This window comes from Engraulis encrasicolus, chromosome 17, assembly GCF_034702125.1.
Source record: "Engraulis encrasicolus isolate BLACKSEA-1 chromosome 17, IST_EnEncr_1.0, whole genome shotgun sequence".
Classification (NCBI taxonomy): domain Eukaryota; kingdom Metazoa; phylum Chordata; class Actinopteri; order Clupeiformes; family Engraulidae; genus Engraulis; species Engraulis encrasicolus.
Genome location: NC_085873.1, coordinates 31976852 through 31988898, shown reverse-complemented (window position 1 = coordinate 31988898; position 12047 = coordinate 31976852).

Below are 12047 nucleotides of genomic sequence, written 5' to 3'. Positions count from 1 at the left end.
CATTGTGTCTTCTGATTTTGTAAATACATCACACTCAGTACACTGTACATTTAGTAGCCTATGAATAAACTTTAATAATACTAAGGAGTCTATTTCAAGTATATAAACCATAATCTACAATATATGATGAATAAACATAAAGTATACTTGTAGTAAACTAGTAAAATAACGAAAGTTCATATAAAGTACACTTGAGGAATACTACAATAAACTAGAAACATGAACTGGAAATATATAACCAGTACAGTGGCAGTATATAAATAAGTACACTTATAGTATACTTGAAGTATTCAAGAGGGATACACCAAGCATTGATGAATGTACTTGAAAGTGTACTTTTTGTAAACTTGAAATGAACTTATAAGTATACTTTTATAAACTTAAAATGTTCCAATTTAGTATAAAGTAGTATTAAATTAGTATACTTTCTAGTATACTGAAAGTACATGGTCTCAAGTATACTTCGTATACTTATACTTGTACTTAAGTATACTTAACAAAATATACTTTAAGTTTACTACTTTTTGCTAAGGGAGCCTGGTTTTACCGATGCAGGAACTGTGGAAACGGTTGAATAGGCTACTTTTGGTCCTAAAGTGAAACAGGGAAGCGGCCAGGGCGAGTTTATAGCCAGAATGTCGTCGTGAAAAGTTCCATCTGCCGTTAGCCTACGACACCCTTCATTGCAATGCTGTTTATGGCCGTTTGACTCGGTTTTAAATGTCATCACCGTTTCAAATATTAAGCATACAAACTCCGTATCATGTCGATATCCATTCCTGACTTAAACAGTGGACACATAATTAACTAGTAGGCCTATATAGGCTATAAGTAGGCGGGCGGAATTGGGGGACGGGCAGGCGACTTGGTGTCACCGTCACCAACAATCCACCCGTCATTGATAAGCGCTGCATGCTGCGCACAAGCCATCATCTTACACTTCATTATTATTATTGTGTTGGTGGATAGTAGAGCTAAATCTTAATTCTTTTCTCCCAATAATGATACAAACACTAACAACTTGATACAAATGCCAGTTTGGGAGGAACAGTTGAATTATAGCCCCTAGGCCTATATGACTACCGTAGATCAAAAAATGGGAGGAGGAAAAAAAAAAAAAAAAAACCCGGGATTTCCCGGGATTCCCGGGAAATGGGTCGTCCTATCCCGGGATTTGATTCATGCCATTTTCGGGAAAAATATTAAACCCTAGTAAGTAACCAAGTGTATGGGTGTACATCAATTTAATCCACACGGAGGCAGGGAAACTGTTTGTTCATTCTTTACTTGAGAAATTGGTTGGCAAACCACATATACAAACTGGACCGTTCCAAACTAAAAGGCCCCAGTGGGGCAGCCCCAATTTAATTACAGTTCCGTCCCCAATATTACCCAATAGGCCTACATAATGGATAGGGAAAGTATGGTGGAAGTTACATGAGGGACACCCTGAGTTTGTGAGGCATACGGAGCCACTCATCAAAGGGAAAGGCAGTGTGTGTGTGTGTGTGTGTGTGTGTGTGTGTGTGTGTGTGTGTGTGTGTGTGTGTGTGTGTGTGTGTGTGTGTGTGAGAGAGAGAGAGAGAGAGAGAGAGAGAGAGAGAGAGAGAGGGGGAGAGAGAGAGAGAGAGAGAGAGAGCGCAAGACCAGAGTATAAACAATAATGTGATTACTGTGCCACATAAGGTGAAGCCCACAAGATGAGAAAAAGAAAGAGAGAGAGAGAGAGAGAGAGAGAGAGAGAGAGAGAGAGCGAGAGAGAGAGAGCGAGAGCGAGAGAGAGCGAGAGCGAGAGAGAGAGAGAGCGAGAGAGAGAGAGAGAGAGAGAGAGAGAGAGAGAAAGAGACAGAGAGAGAGATAAGAGGGTGTGATTGACATTGACGTTGACTGGGACAGACTCGGAGAGCAATGATGCCACGGCCCCTCCACCCCATCATCTGGTCGTCATGGTAATGAGCAAGCCAGAGGCCTCATTGGCTATCACCACGACGACCCCTCAAAACCTTTAACACCCTCCACACCCCACCCCCCATGAAGGCCAATCAGCGCACAGCCTCATTAGCCAATCAGATTAGGGCGTTATCAGGAAGGAATGAATGAATTATCTCTGCTCAATCAGGTCGTAGGAGCGGATGAGTGGAGAGGAGTGCGTGTGTGTGTGTGTGTGTGTGTGTGTGTGTGTGTGTGTGTGTGTGTGTGTGTGTGTGTGTCCATCCATCTGTGTGTGTGGGCTACTTGCCCACCTCCATGCGTGTCTGTGTGAAATTGAAATGTCAACTGTGTGATGTAAAAAGGCTTCATTTGAGCTGTATTGTTTAGTGTGTGTGTGTGTGTGTGTGTGTGTGTGTGTGTGTGTGTGTGTGTGTGTGTGTGTGTGTGTGTGTGTGTGTGTGTGTGTGTGTGTGTGTGTGTGTGTGCGTGTGTGTGTGCGTGTGAGTGTGTTTTGCTTGTTTCCTCTGCTGTAATTGGGGTCAGTAAGGCCAAAGGACAACAATCTCATTAATACACACAGAGATTATTTAGAGAGAGAGATGGCGAGGAGTGTGTGTGTGTGTGTGTGTGTGTGTGTGTGTGTGTGTGTGTGTGTGTGTGTGTGTGTGTGTGTGTGTGTGTGTGTGTGTGTGAGTGTGTGTGTGCGCGTGTGTGTTGTATGCTTGGTTGAAAGGCGGAAGGAGAGGAACCAATATGTACCAAATGCAGCTGTTACAAATATATACATACAGGGCCGGCGACAGCTTTGGCAGGGCCCTGGGACAGTCATCTGAAATGGTCCCTCACCCAATGCATACTACAATGTAATGAGGACCCAATTCTGCCTTCTCCTTGAGCCCGGGACAACTGACCTCTTTGTCGCCTCTTGTCAGCTTCCCTACACACGCACGCACGCACGCACGCACACACACTCACACACACTCATACACAGCCCAAACAGCAACCATCAGAATGTAAGAGTTACATACAGGTACTTTAAATTTTGTCCATGCAAGCACTGACCCAACAAAGCCTCAACGCAGTTGAACAATCCACATACAGACAAAGTGCAACAGATGTCAGCTAGCAAAGATGTGAAACTTAAGTAAGAAGTTTACACGTATGTGGATATTTTTGAAAACACAATGTTCTGGCCCCTTGCTTATACATAAATAGAGTATTATGGATGCACATTTCAAGACTGGTTTTAAAAATTACCCCGTTTAGGGGGAAAATGCATCAGTCACCTGGTTTTATTTTTATCCACATGTCCTGTTTATACATAAACATCCACATTATGTTATACATATCCAAAAACACATCTACATATGTGTAACCAGCACCTAAACTTCCCTCTCATATTGTTTTCAGGCCGACCAAAGAGGTGCCGATGCCAGTGCCTGCACCAGTTACATTCGACACTAAAGTGCTAACCTAAGAACCACCCGCGCTCATACTGGCTCTGGGGCACCGGCATCGGCATGGTTCTCAGTTTACCTGAATGCTCCAACAGAGACTCAAGAAGCTAGCAGTAGGTCAGGGCAAAAAAGTTGATATGAATAGCGAATCAAGTTGGCAAGTCAAATCAATTTGCGTTTTTCAGAAAATTAAGGGAAAAAAGTATCTCCATATCCCACACAGCTTAATTTGGATGCAAATAACATTATTTTGTTCAGTTGTTTACAGTTAGTGCAGACTTTGCTATTTTCCAAGGTTTCTTGAGGCCTAAATACAGTATAAATGGCCTAAATATAAATGTATAATCTATTAACAGATTCTAATCTATTAAACTAGGAGTTGGGGGGTTTGAATCCATTTGAATTGTGAATTGAAAAAAAAAAAAGAATCGCAAGTCCTAGCAGCCTTTCTTTTAAGTCACTGTTGCGTTTTTGATGGGGCACTGCAGTCCAGGCTGAGCAGCGCGTATGCCCACTGTGTGATCTGTGTGCAGCATCCTGGTTAGAAATTTTGTCCAGGACGAGGCATACGGGAGTGACTTCTGCACGGCATTTATGTCACATGGAGTTAAGTCATGCGCGGGAACAGATTTTCTGCTACGTACCCAGGCAATTATGGTAGAGGCAGTAGGCTACGACTTTGATGCGCACGATCGACGTTGCGAAAGCACTTGAGCAAGCAATTGTTGTCATGATGTGGGTGGTATTAAACACTGCTTGCAAAAGACTTAATTTATTGGGAGCAACGATTCGGTCATTCGATCTTCTTCAAGCATCTGCCTGAAGAAGATCGAATGATCGAAACGTTGCTCCCAATAAATTAAGTCTTTTGCAAGCAGTGTGCAGATCCTTTCCCGCTCCTACATGTGACAGTTTTTTGATCTGGCACCTGCTGATGCTTTTTTGCTGGATGTGCGCACTTTCCACTACACTGGTATTAAACACAGCACATTTAAAATCAGCCACAAATATGCACGACCAGATGAGCTCACACCAGTTTGATCTACTAACAGGTGGAGAGGAGGAGCTGAAGTGGGGAGCGGTGCAAACTTGTGTAGGGGTGTGAGATGAGGCGCATATACACACGTGAGTGAGTTGTTGACCAACAAGTTCATAGGTGCGTGACCTCGGAGACGGTCTGCAGACGAGCATCAATGGGGATAAGCAGGCGCATACGACTTTGTTGCGAGCGTCGATGTTGCAAAAGGCACGTCAGCGAGAACTTGTTGTCACAATGTGGGTGTTAATAAATACAGTGCATCTAAAGTCGGCCACAAATATGAACGAGACGATGAGCTCGCACCAGTTTGCTCTACTAACACACCACGTGTGAGGAGTGGGGGGACAGGCAATGAGGAGGAGCTGAAGTGGGGACCTGCGCAAACTTGTGTAGAGGTGTGAGACAAGACCCATATACACACGTGAGTGAGTTGTTGACCAACCAGTTCATGGGCGCGTGACCTCGGAGGCAGTCCGCCGACGAGCGTTGAAGGGGATAAGCAACTGCAGAGGTTGCAAGATCTGACTGCAGTCGCATACATCCCGCGATAATTTGACACCATGTGACATGCCAGCTCGTCAACGCAACGTCGACGAAATTTCGAAGTTTGACAGGAAATCTAACCGTCATGCAGCATTGTGATCCACGGTGCATTGCTGTCATCATGCGCATGCATGCGTTGATGCGAAATCGAATGCACTTAACAACTGCAGGGGTTGCAAGGTCCGTCTGCAGTCGCATTCATCCCGCGATAGTTTGACACCATGTGACATGTCACCTGGTCGGCGCAACATGACTGAAATTTGGTAAGTTGGACAGGAAATCTAACCATCATGCAACATTTCCATCCAAAATGCATTGCTGTCTACATGTGCATGTAGCCGTCGCGGTATCTCGTATGCGCCTACTGCGCGGGCATGGAACCTCCTCCATGCCGTAATGCACGTAAATCACGTGTTCATGCACGTAATCTACCCTGATTGGCATTCATCTAGTAGACGTGAATTGCGGGTGTCTTGAGAAGTCACATTAGACATCTCTGTCCACCTTGCATGCCAAGCATTCAACCCCACCTTTCTAAGACCAAGCAGATCTAGTGATCACGAAAAAATCTGCTTCATTGCAATTACGGCTACTTGCTACTGACCAGATTTTAACTGCGACAATAAGGAAGAGACTCTCTGGTTCGTTCTGCAGCATCATGAAGGGACAGAACTATGTGGGATAAACTAGAAGCTGCACATTACTGACTGGAAAAAAACTGTTACATCACCCCAAGCATATGTTATGTTGTGTAATGAAGTGTCCCCTGGAATTTTGTTTTGTCTTATTTATCTGGCAACAAGGTCACTCAATAAATTCATTTACTAAATTACTAAAAGGCTTGGAATAACAAAGTGAAAGTTTTCTTTTTTTGGAACTTTATTGCCCATATCAAACTTCCAGGCAATACAAACACACATTCAATGCAATCAAAAAAACAGACACAAAAACAAGTACAACAACTAAAATAACAAAATAAAAATAATAATACAAAAATAGACAAAACAAAAAAACAAAAAAAAAACAAAAAAAAAGGTCACCTGGTCATTAAATAGTATACAATATCACTTGGTTATACAAGGTCAAACTAGATTCATGATACCAAACTTCAATATCACAAAGGTTTTAATCTAATTTTAGTCCAAGGATTACTGGGGTCCATCTTCTTATGAATAGTGGTAGTTTGAACTGTAAAATAGCGGTCATATTTTCCATTGTTTTTATCTGTTTAATCTTCTGTAACCATTGAGCTTTTGTGGGTGTACATGTCTGCATCCAATTAACAGTAATCATTTTCTTCGCTGTCATTAACAGAATATGCAACATGTAGCACTGGTCCTTGGAAAGCAAATTCTCTGGAATTATCTCCAGCATAAAAATTAAAGGGTCCAGAGGAATGTCAACTCTGAAGACAGTGTCCAAATCTTCTTTAATGTTCTTCCAAAACGTTTGTATCGCTGGACAGTCCCAGAATATATGGGCGTGGTCCCCAACCATGCCACAGTTCCTCCAACAAGTATTGGGGGCAGTATTTGAAAACCTTGACACCTTGAGAGGTGTTCTGAAGAATCTCAATTTCACTTTCCAGTCAAATTCTTTCCACATTTGGCTCCCAATCCCTTTATGACTTGCTAAACAAGTTTTTTCCCACGCTTCATCTTCTATAATTGCATTAAGTTCTAATTCCCACTCACTTTTAATATGTAAGGTATTGTCTGAGGTGTCTGTCAAAAGACTTTTATAAATATACGACACTTGATGTTTTGATGAAACTTTATGTTGAGAAACCATGATAAAATAACTTTCAACTTCCATTGGATCTCTTTTTATATAATCCCAGTCGGAGTGTCTGGTGAGATAGCTTCGTATCTGCATGAATCTAAACAAGTTATTCATAGGTAGATCAAATTTTTCCTGGAGTTGTGAAAATGATCTAAGTGTGTTGTTTTCAAACAATTGGTCAATGGTGACTAGACCCTTTTCTGCCCATCTCCTAAATGCCATGTCTGTTAGTGATGGGAGAAAATCAAAGTTTCCCAAAATAGGCATCACCCTTGATAATGCCACAGAGCCTTTTATTTGTTTTTGTACAGTGTTCCAAATCTTTAGTGTATGTTTAACCCACATATTTTCTATTTTTATCTTTTTCTGAGCCCTTCGGTCCAGAAAAGGAAGTACAGACAATGGTATCCCAGTTAAAGAATTCTGTTCAATGGATAGCCATCCAGTTTCTTCAGCATTGGTCATCCATACCACTATCGCCCTGAGTTGGGCTGCCCAGTAATATAGTTTAAGATTAGGCAAACCCAGACCACCCCTTTTTTTGCTTGCCATCAGTATTTTTAGGCGTATTCTTGGCCTTCTATTTTGCCAAATGAATGTTGAGATACGCTTTTCAAGACATTTAATTGTTCTTTGTGGAATCAAAATCGGTAAAGATTGAAATAAAAAGAGGAGCCTAGGTAAAACATTCATTCTTACAGATTCTATTCTTCCAAAGAAGGACAGAGGTAGCACATCCCATCTGCTTAGATCTTGGTAGATCTCTTTAATAAGTTTGTCATAATTATAGTGGAAAAGCTGTGATGGTTTCGGTGTCAGGATAACTCCTAAATATCTAAACCCATTTTTGGATTTCTTAAATGATACTATACTGTCTAATTGTTGAGGCCATTCACCACGTATCATCATTGCTTCTGATTTGCTAGTGTTTATCTTATATCCAGATATTTCACTGTATTTATTTAGGCTATCTAAGAGTGCAGGGATTGAATCCATGGGCCTTTCTATAAATAACAATATGTCATCAGCAAAAAGAGCTAATTTGTGTTGACTCCCTCCATCATCAGGGATGCCCAGTATGAGAGGATTTGATCTTATTAGTTCTGCAAGTGGCTCTATGCTTAAGGCAAATAAAGAAGGAGATAAGGAGTCTCCTTGGCGAGTGCCACGGCTAAGTGGAAAAAAGTCTGAGCAATACCCATTTACTCTCACCCTAGATTTAGGATCTTTGTAAAACAGGCTTATCCAGTTAGTAAACGTGTCATTGAAGCCCATGTGTCGTAGAGTATGTAGTAGGAAAGCCCAAGAAATTCTATCAAACGCAGATTGGGCATCCAAACTGAGAAGTGCTCTTTTGGCTGCAATAAACTGTAAATGTAGGGCTCTCCTCACATTGTCAACACCATGTCGATTTGTGATAAACCCAGTTTGGTCAGGCTTTACCAACTTGTGAATGATTTTCTGAATTCTTTTTGCTATTATTGAAGTGAGGATTTTAAAATCAACACACAGAAGGCTAATGGGGCGATATGATGCACATAGGGTTGGGTCCTTATTTTCTTTATGGATAACACTTATGATTGCCTCTGACCAAGATGCAGGTGCTTGTCCTTTTTCTAATGCATAATTATAAGCATTGCACAGGATTGGGGTCAGCTCACCTACAAAGGCTTTATAATATTCCCCTGAGAAACCATCGGTTCCAGGAGATTTGTTATTTTTGAGTTGTGCAATAGTATTTTTTATTTCTTCTTCTGTGATTGGGCTTGACACCATGTCTGCCTCTTCTGATGTGAGTTTAGGCAAATCGATGGAGCTGAAAAAAGACTCCATCTTCTCATTTCTTTGTGGGTCTGACTGTTCCTCGTATAGTTTTCTATAATGCATGGCAAATGCCTTTGTGATGTCTGTGGGTTGTGTTAGGGTTTCACCATTATCAGGGCTTTTAATTTTGTGAACTGCCCTACTACTTTGCGCTTTTCGTAGTTGGAATGCTAGTAGTCGACTTGCTTTATTTCCCATTTCGTAGTATTTTCTATTTATAAATCTTAAAGCCCCTTCAGTTTTATATGTTAATAGGTCATCCAATTCTTTCCTTGTATCTTTCATAGCCTGTAAAGTGTCCTCTTTGTTAGATTGTTGATGTTCTCTTTCTAGTTGCTTTATTTTTTCTTCTAGTTTGTTCTGACTATTCACCCTCTGCTTTTTTAGTCTACATGAAATTGCAATAATACAACCCCTCATCACAGCCTTAGCCCCTTCCCACAAGGTTACTGGAGAAATTGTGTCATCTTCATTTGCCTCAAAATAGTGTTTTAATTCCTGGCGAATTTCTTGTTTAATAATTTCATCATTAAGTAATGATACATTGAGTCTCCAGTACCTAAAGGATTTTTTTGGCCCTAGTTCCATCTTTAAGGTGACTGGCGCATGGTCTGATATGGTGATTGGCTCTATTTTGCACTCTTTAACCCTATACAGATCTGGTCCTGATATTAGCATCATGTCCAGCCTGGAATAGCTGCCATGTACCTGTGACATAAAGGTGAAATCTTTTTCTCTGGGATGTAAACGCCTCCATACATCCACTAGGCCAAGTTCACTTGCCATTGCATGCAGTGTAGATGACTTTCTAGATATAGTGCTGCCCCCTGCTGGCAACTTATCCATATATTGGTTCCAGATACAATTAAAATCTCCGCCAATTAAAACCAAACCTTCCATCACATCTGCTAGTAATCCAGCTATATCTTTAAAAAAATCAGGGCTGTCCTCATTTGGGGCATATAAATTGAGCAGAGTTAGTTTTATGCCATTTATAGCTCCTTTTACAATAATATATCTACCCTCCTTATCTCTAACCATTTCTGTATGACTGAAATATACTGATTTATTAAAGAGTATGGCCACCCCTCGCCTTCTCCCATTTTCAAATGACGAACTAAAAACTTGATCCACCCATTCCCTTTTAAGTTTAAGGTGCTCTTTCTCTGACAAGTGAGTTTCCTGGAGCATTGCTATAGAACATTGTAATTTTTTTAGATGGCTCAATATTTTTTTCCTTTTAATTGGGTTGCCTAATCCCTTCACATTGTAAGTAATAAAATTCAAACTATTCATACCTGTTATTATGTTGTTTCATATTCCTTTTGCATTTAAACCCATGTAATAACCTTTTTTTGCATCAGTAACCCAACTAGTAGACCTATTTTCCAGGTGACAACAACAAATAAAACAAAATATAAAACATGTAAAAACCAGAACAGTTAACTTCCACATGCCCAATATGTTTGCTAAAAGCCTATAACACAGTAAGAAAACCAGGCCCTGTAATTTAAGCAAACCATATCCCGGTGTATCCTGGGCAGAGGATGGTGACAGGTCCTCTGTGGGGTTCACACAAAGTGTCGCTGCCGTCTCGCTCTCGCGTCGGTTGCTGCTCAATGCGAGTGTGGCCAACTCACAGTTCAGTTGAGCTCCATCCAGTGAAAAGAAAAAGCGATGATAGTCCTAACGTTTGGTGCATTTAAGAAAAAAAAAACTCTCGACGATGATGACTCCCCCACTTATTCAATAGCCTCGCGTTCCGCGGATGGTTCGCCAACCACTGCTGCCTCTTCCGTCTCACCCACGACTTGCCACCCGCTGAGGCGCAGTTCATCCTCCACCTGCGTTCTTTCGCCGATCTTTGGATAGATGTTGTACTCGGCCAGTTTTGGGAGGGCATCCTTCAGCGTGGAGAACGTGTGTTCTCCCGTGTCCATGGTCAATTTGAGTTGTGCTGGATAAATGCACTTGGCTTTAATGCCCTTCTTTTTCAGCTGTCTAGCCGCCCATCTCACGCTCGCCCTCTTCCTTTGCAATTCCGGAGAATAATCGTGGTCAAAGTATATTTGTTCATCATTGTATACTAATGTTTGGCTCCAAGCGTGTCGTAATATCTTCTCTTTGACGGCGAAGTCAAGGAACCTGACGATCAGGGACCTGGGAGGATCATTGGGTTTCTTTGCCTCAGATGTCAATGAGCGATGTGCCCTTTCTATTTGTATGGAGACGTCTGGCATTGGGTCTAGCACTGCGTGTATCAACACTTCGACGAATTTCCTCACGTCTCTCCCCTCGCTCCCCTCGGGTACCCTGTAGATTCTCATGTTGTTACGTCTCATTCGGTTCTGTAAGTCATCATACCTGGCAGTCAAATCTTTCTCTCTGCGTAGCAGATAGCGTATGGCCCTCTCATACCGTCTTCCCTCATCTTCAGTAGCACTTACGCGTTCTTCTACCTCTGTAGTTCTTCTCTCTAGTCTTGTCATTTCCCCTTTCAGTTCTGCCATTGATGTCTCTAGCTTCCTGAGGGTTTGATTATGTCCTTCCAAATTCTCAGATCTGATCTTTGCTAGCTCCGCTAATATTTTAGCCTCAAATGAGCCACCATTGCCTCTCGCCTCGTGCTGAGTCTGCTGACCTGGTTTCGGATTCGGAGTATCATTTTTCTCTTTCGAAGTATCTGGCTTTGCAGTCGAGGCTTTTCTTGTTGTTGCCATCTTCGATATGTCATATAACGTCGAGTAATAACTTAAGTTAGGTTATTTAGTATTTTTTTTGGACGGAGCTCAACTTTTTGGGTGCTGTTCAGCACATGACGTCACCGGAAGTCAAAGTGAAAGTTTTCTATCAGCTCAAGGACAAACATGTAGTACAGGCCAGTAGAGATGTCAAGACCAAAGAACGTAGATTGGATAAGAAGTACCACTCAATGGAAAATGTATTGGCCACGGTGTAGTGCGGGGGCATAGCTTAAAGGGACACTGCACTGAAACAAATTATTTGTTGGCGGAACATAAAAAAATTATGGAAAGTGTTTCCATCCAATTTGATTATGCTACCATAGCAAGAAATGTTTTTGTTGAGTCACATTAAGGTCAATATGTTGGATCAACATAACATGTAAGTGTAACTGTGACCTAAGTACAAGGGGTACAGCCAACATAACTTTTAAAGGTTATTTCAACCTCAATAGAAAGGGTTAATCCATCATAGCTTTTACATGTTGCTCCAACATATTTGGTTTAGGTCTGGATGAACCAACTTCATGGGGTAGTTACAGCAGTATTTACATTGATAGACTCAACAAAGCAACATCTTGCTATGGTAGCATAATCAAATTGGATGGAAATACTTTCCATAATATATTTATGTTCCCACAACAAAATATTGTTTGGATTGTTCAACACATCTAATTAACTGTATTAAGACAATATTGCCTTACTTGTTTAATAGTTAAATAGGGTTTT